Source organism: Nomia melanderi, unplaced genomic scaffold, assembly GCF_051020985.1.
Source record: "Nomia melanderi isolate GNS246 unplaced genomic scaffold, iyNomMela1 scaffold0250, whole genome shotgun sequence".
Lineage (NCBI taxonomy): Eukaryota > Metazoa > Arthropoda > Insecta > Hymenoptera > Halictidae > Nomia > Nomia melanderi.
This window is the reverse complement of record NW_027475365.1, coordinates 51,482-64,479: the sequence shown is the minus strand read 5'-3', so window position 1 is coordinate 64,479 and position 12,998 is coordinate 51,482. Positions and strand designations below refer to the sequence as shown.

Sequence of the window (12,998 nt, the reverse complement as noted above, 5' to 3'; positions counted from 1 at the left end):
ATAAAAAATTTTATAATTTATTTTTATTTATTATTAATTTAATTTTATTAATGTATTTTTTATAAAATAATATTTTAAAATTAATTGAAATTATTTATAATGATTAAATTAGTAATTAAATTTATTTAAAAATAAAATAAATGTTATATTTATTTATACTTAAAGAATTCGGCAAAATTTATATTCAAATGTTTAACAAAAACATTTCTTTTTGATTTTATTTTAAGGTAAGCTCTACTCAATGAATTTGATTTTAAATAGTTGCAGTATTCATGACTGTGCAAAGGTAGCATAATAATTTGGCTTTTAATTAAGGTCTTGTATGAATGAGTTAATGAAATATAAACTGTTTCAAGTATAAATTATGAATTTAAATTTTAAGTAAAAATGCTTAATTCTTTTTAAGGGACGAGAAGACCCTATAGAATTTTATAATATAGTTTATTAAATATTTTTAAAATTTAATTTTTAATTAATTGATTTATTATTAAATTGGGAGGATATTTAAATTTAATAAACTTTAAAATATTTTTATCAGTAATTATTGTAAAATTTTTGAGATTGTTTATAAGAATTATTAGAAAAAATTACCTTAGGGATAACAGCATAATATTTTTGGAAAGATCATATTTATAAAAATGTTTATGACCTCGATGTTGAATTAAAATTAAATTTAAATGAAGATATTTAAATATTAAGTCTGTTCGACTTTTTAAATTTTACATGATTTGAGTTCAGATCGGTGTAAGCCAGATCAGTTTCTATCTTTAAATTAATTTTAAATTTTTGTACGAAAGGACTAAATTTATATAAATATTATTTTTAGTATAATTTAAATTTATTAATAATTATCTTGACAGAAAAGTGTTATAAATTTAGAATTTATGAATATTATAAGAATAAGTATTATAATAGATAATAATTTTATTTGAATTTAAGATAATTATTTTAGATCTTTTTATATTTATTATTTTATTAATTTTCAATTTAGTTAGAATAGCTTTTTTGACATTCTTTGAACGTAAATTGTTACGTTTAGTTCAATTTCGGGTAGGTCCGAATAAAGTTGGATTTTTAGGGTTTTTTCAACCTTTTAGAGATGCAATTAAATTATTGTGTAAAGAGTTGTTTTTCGTTATAAAAAGAAAGTTTTTAATTTATAAGTTTATACCAATTTTAATATTTTTGTTTTCTATATTAATTTGATTTATTTATCCAATAAATTGTTATATAATTTTTATTGATTATGGAATTTTATTTATGTTAATAATTATTGGTTTAATTGTTTATCCTGTAATGTTAAGAGGTTGAATTTCTAATTCAAATTATTCAATATTAGGTTCTATTCGATCTATTGCTCAATCAGTTTCTTATGAAGTTAGTTTATTTTTAATTTTGTTTTCTTTAATTTTATTAATTGAAGATTTTTCATTATATAATTTTTTAAAGTATCAATTTTATATGTATATATTTATATATATATTTCCTATTTATTTAATATTTTTAATTAGTATATTAGTTGAATTAAATCGTTCACCTTTTGATTTATTTGAAGGTGAATCTGAGTTAGTTTCAGGTTTTAATATTGAATATTTTAGAAGTATATTTACATTAATTTTTATATCTGAGTATTTAAGAATTGTTTTTGTTAGAGTTATTATAGTATAAATTTTTTTTGGTTTATATTTAATAAGTTGAAATTTTGTTTTATTTGTTAATATTCATTTTTTTTTTATTATTTTGATACGTTCAATTTGTCCTCGAATTAGTTATGATCAATTAATAGATTTATGTTGAAAAAAATTTTTATTAATTTCTTTATATTATATTTTATTAAATTTTATATTTAAGGAATTTTTATTAATAATTATTTTTTAAAGTTAATAGATTTAATAAATCTATATTATATTTTCAAAATATATGCTTATTTCAAGCTCGTTAACTTAGTTATAATAAATAAGTTTATCTCAAAAATAATTTAAAATTGGAGAAATAAAGAAGTAGGAAAAATAGATAATTGAAAATAATTGTGTTAATTGAATATATGGATATTCAATTAATTGTTTTCCTAGTCATGTTAATATAATAAATGATATAATAAATAATCAAAAATTTATTTTATTTAAATAATAATATTTACATGAATTTATATTAGTTTTATTTAATATTGTTAATGTAATTAAAATTAAAATTGATAATAATAGAAGAATTACACCGCCTAATTTATTTGGGATAGATCGAAGAATAGCGTATGCAAATAAGAAATATCATTCAGGTTTAATATGTTCAGGAGTAACTATAGGATTTGCAAAAATAAAATTATCAGGATCACTTAGTATACAAGGAAATTTGATTGTAATTGAAAAAAAAGTATTAAAATAATTATATAACCAAATAAATATTTAATAATAAAATAAGGATTAAAAGATAATATGTAAAGTTTTCTTCTTAAGCCTATTGAATTATGAGAAAATCTTAAATGTAAGAAAAATAAATGTAGAATTACTATTAATAAAATAATTATTGGTAAAATAAAATGAAATGAATAGAATCGATTTAGAGTAGCATTATTAATTGAAAATCCTCCTCAAATTCATGGAACTATTATTTGTCCTAAATATGGGATAGCTGATAATAAATTAGTAATTACGGTTGCTCCTCAAAAAGATATTTGTCCTCAAGGTAATACATATCCTAAGAATGCTGTTGCTATAGATAATAATAGAATAATAATTCCAATTAATCATACTTTTGTAAGTGTAAATGAAAAATAATAAATTCCTCGAGCGATATGAATAAATATTGATATAAAAAAGAATGAGGCTCCATTTATGTGAGTTAATCGTATAAATCACCCAAGATTAATATTTTTTATAATATGGATAGTTCTATCAAATGCTAGATTAATGTTAGGGCAGTAATGAAAAGATAAGAATAATCCTGAAATGATTTGAATTATTAGGAATAAACCTAAAATTGATCCTCGATTTCATAAATAATTAATACTTATGGGTGTTGGTAAGTTAATTAATGATATATTAAGTATTTTTGTTAATGGATTAAGATTAATTAACTTATGAAAAATTTTTTTTTTCATAAATATTAATTTTTGATTTTTCGTAATGATAAATTTGTTTTGTTAATTGTGGAAATTTTTATTGTTAAAATTAAAATTAATAATAATAAATTTACTAAATAAAAAGTGATTAAAATATAAGGATATTCAAAGATTTTATAAATATTAATATTTTCATTAATTGAATTAATTATTATTTTATTTTTGTTTAAGTATAAATTTATGATAAAAAATAATAAAAATATATAATTTATGAAGATAAAGTAATTATTTATCTTATTTTTTTATAAAATAAGTTATTTATTAATCTAACAAAGTATATAAATATAATTAGTATTCTTCTAATGATTGTGATAAAAATTATTATTAAGTATAAAGATTTTTTTGGTATAAAGATATAATTTATTATTATTAAAGTTAGGGTGTATTAAATTAATATTAATATAAGATTTATTGGAGAGAAATTATTTTCTGAAATATTATATAATTTTATTCATATTAATATAATGATTTTAAAAATGATAATTTTAATAAATAGGTTTATTAGCTATAAGAATAAAGTTCTAATTTTAATTTACAAAATTAATATTTTATGTATTTAAATTATATAGCTTAATTTAATTTTATCAAGAAATAGTTTTAAAAAAATTTTAATTTTGGGAGTTAAAGATATTATTTTTAAATAATTTTTTTGAAATTTGTTAAATAAATTTATTTAATAGATTATTATAATTTTTTTAAATTATAAGTGCATTTAATTATATATTATTATTATTTGTAATTATTTTATTAATGATATTAAGATTTAAGAGATTTTTATTAATTTTAATTTGTTTAGAGTTTTAATTAATTTTAATTTTACATTTAGTTTTAATATTATTAAATTTGGATTTAAATGATTGATTATTTTTAATTATTTTAATTATAGGAGTTTGTGAAAGTATAATTGGATTAGGATTAATAATTAGAATAATTTTTTTATTTGGGAATCAAAGTGTAAAAGTATTAAATTTAATATGATAATTTATATAATTTTTATAATAATTTTATTAATTTTTTTTAATAATAAGCATTTATTAGGAATATTAATATTATTATTTTGTGTAATTCCATTTTTTTGTTTTAATCAATTTGTAGAAAATGGAATAATTAATGAAATATTTAGAATGAATTTATATTCTTACATATTATTATCATTAACATTTTTAATTTTTGGTTTAATTTTTATTTTTTTTTATGTTAAAAATAATGATTTTTTTTATTTTAAAATGTTAATAGTAATATTATTAATTTCTTTAATTTTTGTATTTACTTCAACAAATTTATTAATATTTTATTTTATATTTGAAATTAGATTAGTTCTTATATTTTTTATTATTATAAAATGAGGTTTAGGTGAAATACGAGGATTAGCTTCATTTTATTTATTATTTTATACAATATTTTTTTCTTTACCTTTTTTAATTTTTATTTTGGATTTATGTTATTTTTATAATATTTTAATGATATATTATTTTGAAATATTAAAAATTAAGTATTTGAATATATTTATACTTTTATTTTTTATATATACATTTTTTGTTAAGATTCCTATATTTATATTTCATTCTTGGTTATTAAAAGCTCATGTTGAAGCTCCTGTTATTGGGTCAATAATTTTAGCAGAGATTTTATTAAAATTAGGAATTTATGGTTTAATTCGATTTATGTTAATATTTATAAAAAATTTTATTGAATTTAATGAAATTATTATATATTTTAGAATTGTTGGATCAATCGATTAGTATTTTATGTATACGTCAAATTGATATGAAAATTTTAGTAGCTTATTCTTAGAATGATAACATTAATAAATAGTGGAATTAAAGGGAGATACATAATAATAATTTCTCATGGCTTATGTTCATCAGGGTTATTTTTTTTAGTAAATTTATGTTATTTATCAAGAAATAGACGATTAATATTAATAAATAAAGGATTAATAAATTTATATCCTAGAATGTCTTTAATATGATTTTTATTATGTACATCAAATTTATCTGCTCCATTATCATTGAATTCAATTAGTGAAATTTTTTTAATTATAAGTTTAGTTAATTGAAATTTTTTAAATTTATTTATTTTAATAGTTTTAATATTTTTTAGATTTTTTTATTCATTAAATTTATTTAGGTATACACAACATGGTGAATTTAATTTTTGTAAAATTAATAAATATAGTTTAATAGATTATTTAATTGTTTTATCTCATTGAATCCCTTTAAATTTATTTATTTTTAATTTATCAATATTTTTATAATTTGATTTTATTAAATTTAAGTAGTTTAAAAAAAATATTGAATTGTGATTTCAAAGATGTAATGTTTACTTTAAATTATTATTATAAGATTTATGGTTTATTTTTTATTTATATTTTTCTTTTCTTTTTTTTCGGATTTTATTTATATTTATTTAAAATTATTTATTTTATGGAATGAATAATTGTTGAAATGAATTCTATAAAATTTAGATTTGTTATTTATATTGATTTTATATGTATAATATATTTACGTACAGTTATTTTAATTACTGGAATTGTTATATTATATAGTGTTGAATATATAGAAGAAGATTTATATATTGAACGTTTTAAATTGTTAGTTTTTATTTTTATAATTTCTATATGTTTAATAATTTTAAGACCTAGAATAATTGGTATTATTTTAGGTTGAGATGGGTTGGGGTTAATTTCTTATTGTTTGGTAATTTATTATCAAAATAAAAATTCTTATAATTCTGGTATATTAACTATTTGTTGTAATCGATTACGGGATGTAGCTTTAATTTTAATTGTTTGTATATTGTCATTTTTTGGTTCTTGAAATGTTTTTTTTTATCAGGATTATAAATTAATTTTATTATTTATGTCAATTATAATATTAACAAAAAGTGCACAGTTTCCATTTTCTTTTTGGTTACCAGCAGCTATAACTGCACCTACACCTGTTTCTTCTTTAGTTCATTCTTCTACTTTAGTAACTGCAGGTGTTTATTTATTAATTCGTTATAATAAAATATTTATAGATTTAAATTTTATGAATATTGTTATATTATTAATTTTTAGTTTTACAATATTTATGTCTGGATTAATAGCAAATTTTGAAATAAATTTTAAAAAGATTATTGCTTTATCAACTTTAAGTCAATTAAGTTTTATAATAAGGATTTTATTGTTAGGTAATATTGATTTAGGATTTTTTCATTTAATTTGTCATGCTTTATTTAAGTCTACAATGTTTTTAAGTGTTGGAAGATTTATTCATATAAATTTAGGTATACAAGATTTACGTTTTTTGGGGGGAAATTATTATGTTAATCCTTTAAAAAGATTAATATTTATTTTATCAATTTTAAATTTATGTGGATTTCCCTTTATTACTGGTTTTTTTTCTAAGGATTTAATTATGGAGATATTTTATAATTTTAATTTACTTACTTTTATTATAATTATGTTATATATTTCAATTGTATTTACGATAAGTTATAGTATTCGTTTATTAAATTGGGTATTAATTTATTATGTTAATTATTTTATATATATGAAGGAGGATTAAAATATATAAGTTATTCTTTTTTTTATGAGTTTTTTTAGAATTTTTTATGGTAAATATTTTTATAATATATTTATTTATGAAAATTTTAAGATAACATTAAATGATAAATATATTTTATTATTTATATATTTTTTGTCTTTAATATTTTATTTTGAATTTAAAAGTTTAATTTTTTTAAAAAAAGAATATTTTGAGGTATTTAATTTTATTTTAAGTACATTTTATTCAGAATATTTATTAAAAATTTTTTATATTTGATTTATTAATAAAATATTTAATTTTGAGGTTATATTTGATAAATCTGTAGATAAAGTTTTTATAATAAATTTAAAATTTTTAATTAATTTTATAATTAAAAATGGTATTTTAATTAAAATTTATAAAGAAAATATTGGTGTTGTAAATATATTATTTTATTATTTTATTATTTTTATATTTTTTTTATTTATACAAATTTTATTATATTTAAATAGCTTAAATTTAGAGTATGATATTGAAAATATAATTGTAATTGTTAAATTTTTAAATATTTATAAATTTTTAAATAATAAATTTTTTTTATACTGAAAATATAATGTTTTTAATAAACTATATAAATTTAGAAATATAAATGATTTATGTCATTTTGAAATGAATTAGAAGTTCATAGTTTATTATTTCATTAATTGGAATATTTTGTATTCATTTAAATTATTAACATTAATTTACCTCTATTTTGGTTTCAATTAATTGAGATATATTATAAAATTATTTTAAATTGCAATTTTAATGTTATATATTAATTTATTAAATAATATCCTAATTTTTTATATATATATATAGGAATAAGTTTATTCAAATAATTAAGTCGAAATTAATTTGTATTATTTTACTTTATATATATATATATAATTTTTTTAAATTCATATTTAATAATTAAATGTTCATTCGTATCATAATCTTATAAAAAGAATTATAATAAATATTAAAAACATTAAAATTGTTGAATTTTGTAAGTTATTTAGTGAATTAATAATAGGTAAGATTAAGATAATTTCTATGTCAAAAATTAGAAATATTAAAGTAATGAAAAAAAATTGAATAGAAAATGGTAATTGTGGGGATGTTAATTGGTCGAATCCGCATTCAAATGGTTTAATTTTTTCTCGGTCTTTATTTATTTTTATTGATAAAAATTTATTAATTAAGAAAATTAATATTGGAATAAAAATTAAAAATAATATATATTATTATTAAAATAAAAAATATTATATAAATTAAATTTTAATTGTAAATTTTTTAATTGGAAATTAAATGTAATTTTATTATACTATTTATATAATTTAATATATTCATCAATAAATTAAAATATATAAAATTAATCAGATTATATCAACAAAATGTCAATATCATGATGCTAGATCAAAATTTAAATGATGAATTATTGAAAAGTGATTTTTTTTTAATCGTACAGAACAAATAATTAAAAATATGGTTCCAATAATTACATGAATTCCATGGAATCCTGTTGCTATAAAAAAAATTGATCCAAAAATTCTATCATTAAATGTAAAATTAGCTTCTAAATATTCAATATATTGTAGTATTGAAAAATATATTCCTAAATAAATTGTTATATTTAATAATTTTAATGATTTTTTATAATTATTTTTGATTAAATTATGTCTTCATGTAATTGTTATTCCTGAATAAATTAAAATAATTGAGTTTAATAATGGGATATCATATGGATTAAATATATTAATTATTTTTGGAGGTCATAAATTTCCAATTTCTATTGAAGGTGAAATTGATGAATGTAGAAAAGTTTAAAAAAATGAAATAAAGAAAAATAATTTAGAAATAATAAATAGAATTATTCTAAATTTAATTATATTTATGATATTTAAATTATGGAATCCTTCAAATGTTCTTTCTCGAATTAAGTCTCGTCATCATTGATATGATGTTAGTATTAATGTAAATAAATTTAATAAATTAAGAAAGGAAAAATTTAAATTGAATCTAATAATATTATTAAATAATAAGTTTATAAGATTAAATGATAAAATTAATGGTCATTGTCTATTTGTTGTTATATGAAATGGATTATTTTTTGAATTTGTAATTATATTAATTTTCATAAATTTAATTTGTTTCATTAAAATATAATAATGATAAAATTGAAAATACATAAGATTGAATAAATGCTACAGAAATTTGTAGTATTATTAATAAATTTTGAATAATAATTATTGTTGGGATAAATTTAATTGATAAGTTTGTTATTGAGGAACCTAATAAAGATAATAATAAATGTCCAGCTAATATATTTCCTGATAATCGAATTGCTAAAGTTCATGGTCGAATTAAATTTCTAATTGATTCAATTAATACTATAAATCTTATTAATATTGAGGGTGTATTTATTGGTACAAGGTGAATTAATATATGTTTTGTATTTTTAATTCAACCAAATATTATGAATCTAATTCATATTCTTAAAGATAATCTTAAATTGATTCTTATATGTCTTGTTGGTGTAAATACATAAGGTATTAAACTAATTAGATTTATGTTTATAATTAAGTGAAATAATCTTAAAAATATAATTAAATTATAATGATCAATTTTTTTTGTTAAAATTTTAAATTCATTTAAGATAAAGTTTATTAATATAATTCATTTAAAGTTAAATCGCGAGGGAATAAATCAATAAGATCAATTGAAAATTAAGATAGGTCAAATTATAATAATTCAATTTAAAGAATAGTTATTAGATGTTGAAGGGTCAAAAATTGAGAATATGTTTGTTATCATAATATTTTTATATAGTTATTTATTTATCATTTTTTTTTGAAATTTGTTTTTTTATTATTATTTTATTTTAGTTAATAAAATTATTTATTATGAAATGAATCAGTATTGTAATAATAAAGAATAAAATAATAATTAAAATTAAAATTAAAGTTCATTTTATTGGTCTTATTTGAGGAATTAAAGAATTATTTTTAATTATTATCATTAAGAATATTTTTTTATTATATTTAACTTAAAAGGTTAATTCTTTATTTTGAAGATACTTAATGATAATATTAAAAAAATATTTTTATAAAAATAATTTTAAATTGACAATTTAATGTTATAAATTTAACTAATTCTTTTTTATTTATAGATTTAAGTTATTTATTCAATTTGTAAAGTTTTTTAAATTTGTTCTTTCAATAGTAATTGGTATAAATGAATGGTAGGCTCCACAAATTTCTGAATATTGACCGAAATATAATCCTGGTCGTAATGAGATTAAAGATATTTGATTAATTCGTCCTGGTGTTGCATCTATTTTAATTCCTATTGAAGGAATTGTTCATGAATGAATTACATCTATTGATGTTGTTAAAATTCGAATAATAATAATTAAATGGGATGATTAATCGATTATCAACATCTAATAATCGAAATGAATTTAATTCTAATAGATTAATTATATAAGAATCAATTGAATTATTATTAAATTCTGGGTATTCGTAAGATCAATATCATTGGTGTCCAATTGATTTAATTGAAAAAAAGGTTGGGTTTCATAATTCATCAATAAAGTAAAGTATTTTTAATGATGGAATAGAAATAATTAATAATATAATTATTGGAATAATAGTTCAAATTATTTCTAAATTATGATTTTTAATAAATTTTAAATTAATAAATTTATTTTCTATAATTATACAATTTATGTAAATAATAGATATAGTAATTATTATTAAGATAATTATTGTGAAATTATAAAAATAAATTAGGTTATCTATTAATGGTGAATTTGGGTCTGGAAGTGAATATATATTTCAATGAGCAATTTTTAATAAAAATTTATATTTTATTTATGGTGTTTAAAACCATTGCACTTAAAATCTGCCATATTAAATTAATTTTTAAAAAGAATTATAGGTAATTCATTAAAACAATGTTCAGAAGGGGATAAATTAATTCATTCTAATTGTTAAGGTTTTATTTGGGTACATGTGTACATTTATTGATTGGAACAGTTTATATAGATATAAATTAATATTGAGTTATTATGCTAACAGTTATAAGTAACATTTTTACATAACGATGTTCTTGGCGCGAAAACACTAAGCACGTGTTACCCCATACCCAAGCACAAGCGGAAGGGAAGAAGAAACTTATATCTAAATGAGCATCGTCGCTACAACGCCCTCATATATATATTCTATGTTGTTCCCATTCATGGTGGTCACTTTGAATAATCATAAGCTATATTTTCCAACAATTACTTATCTAGCCAGCAATAAGCAAGTTGAATTATATGTCGACTCAGATTGGGCAGCTGATGAAAATGGAAGAAGATCGCGGTCTGGGTACATTGCAATATTAGCAGGGGGGCCAATCAGCTGGGCCTCGAAAAAGCAAAAATCTGTAGCTTTATCAACAATGGAAGCTGAATATATGGCAATGTCAGAGGCTGTGAAAGAGGCTATATATTTAAAAAGATTTTTATCATATACGAAACTCACTAGTTTAATGGTTAATAAAGTAAATATATTTTGAGACAACCAAAGTGCGATTCAACTTAGTAAAAATAACGTATTTCATAATAGAAGTAAACATATAGATATACGCTACCATTATTCAAGGGAGATGCAAGAACGTGGTGAAATAGAATTGAAATATCTTAAAACAGATGAAATGGTTGCTGATATGTTAACTAAGTCGATACCAAAATGTAAAGTAGAAAAATTTATAGATTTGTTAAAAATGCGAAATTAATGTATCGATTAATTACTGTAAGCGAAATTAACTTGAAAGAAATGTATTTAGGGGCACTTTGAAAGGGGGAGTGTTGGAAAATATAGCTTATGATTATTCAAAGTGACCGCCATGAATGGGAACAACATAGAATATATATATGAGGGCGTTGTAGCGACGATGCTCATTTAGATATAAGTTTCTTCTTCCCTTCCGCTTGTGCTTGGGTATGGGGTAACACGTGCTTAGTGTTTTCGCGCCAAGAACATCGTTATGTAAAAATGTTACTTATAACTGTTAGCATAATAACTCAATATTAAATTATATCTATATAAACTGTTCCAATCAATAAATGTACGCATGTACCCAAATAAAACCTTAACACTAATGATGAAAAAATGTATTTTATTAGAATTAATCGTTGTTTAATTAAACTTTCAAGTATAATGAAAATAAAAAAAATTAATCTATTAAATGAGATTAATGATCCAATTGAAGAAATTAAATTTCAGCAATAATATGCATCTGGATAATCAGAATATCGTCGTGGTATTCTTATTAATCCTAAAAAATGTTGAGGAAAAAATGTTAAATTTACACCAATAAATATTATAAAAAAATGAATATTTAATAATTTTTTATTTAATGTTAATATAGTAAAATTTGGATATCAATCTATAATTCTTGAGAAAATTGCAAAGACAGCTCCTATAGATAGAACATAGTGAAAATGACCAATAACATAATATGTATCATGAAGGATAATATCAATTGATGAATTAGATAATATAATTCCTGATAAACCACCAATTGTAAATAATGAAATAAATCCTAAAGATCATAAAATTGATGGATTTAAGAAAATTTGAATTCTGTAGAATGTTGATAGTCATCTAAATACTTTAATTCCTGTTGGAACAGCAATTACTATAGTTGCGGCAGTAAAATATGCTCGAGTATCAACATCTAAACCTACAGTAAATATATGATGTGCTCATACAATGAAACCTAAAAATCCAATGCCTAATATAGCATAGATTATTCTTAAATTTCCAAATGTTTCTTTTTTTCCTCTTTCATTTATGATAATTTGTGAGATTAAACCAAATCCAGGTAGAATTAAAATATAAACTTCAGGGTGACCAAAAAATCAAAATAAATGTTGATAAAGAATTGGGTCTCCTCCTGATGGTTCAAAAAATGATGTATTTAAATTTCGATCAGTTAATAGTATTGTGATAGCTCCTGCTAATACAGGTAATGATAAGAGTAATAAAATTGCTGTAATAATAATTGATCAAGGAAATAATGAAATTTGATTATAATTTAATGAAATATGTTTTGAATAATAAATTGTTGTAATAAAATTTATTGCTCCTAAAATTGATGATATACCTGCAATGTGAAATGAAATAATTCCATAATCAACTGATATTGATGTATGAAATGTATTTAATGATAATGGAGGATAAACTGTTCAACCTGTACCTATTCCAGATCCAGAAATTCTTCTAATAATTAATAGTATAATTGAAGGAATTAATAATCAAAAACTTAAATTATTTATTCGTGGAAATGCTATATCT

The 12,998-nt window shown here is 18.5% G+C and overlaps 1 pseudogene; it reads right to left on the bottom strand.

Annotated features, from left to right (window-relative positions):
* Positions 1–1,967: 1,967 nt before the first annotated feature.
* On the bottom strand, positions 1,968–3,097 carry LOC143175922 (cytochrome b pseudogene; annotated as a pseudogene).
* Between the last annotated feature and the right edge of the window lie 9,901 nt (positions 3,098–12,998).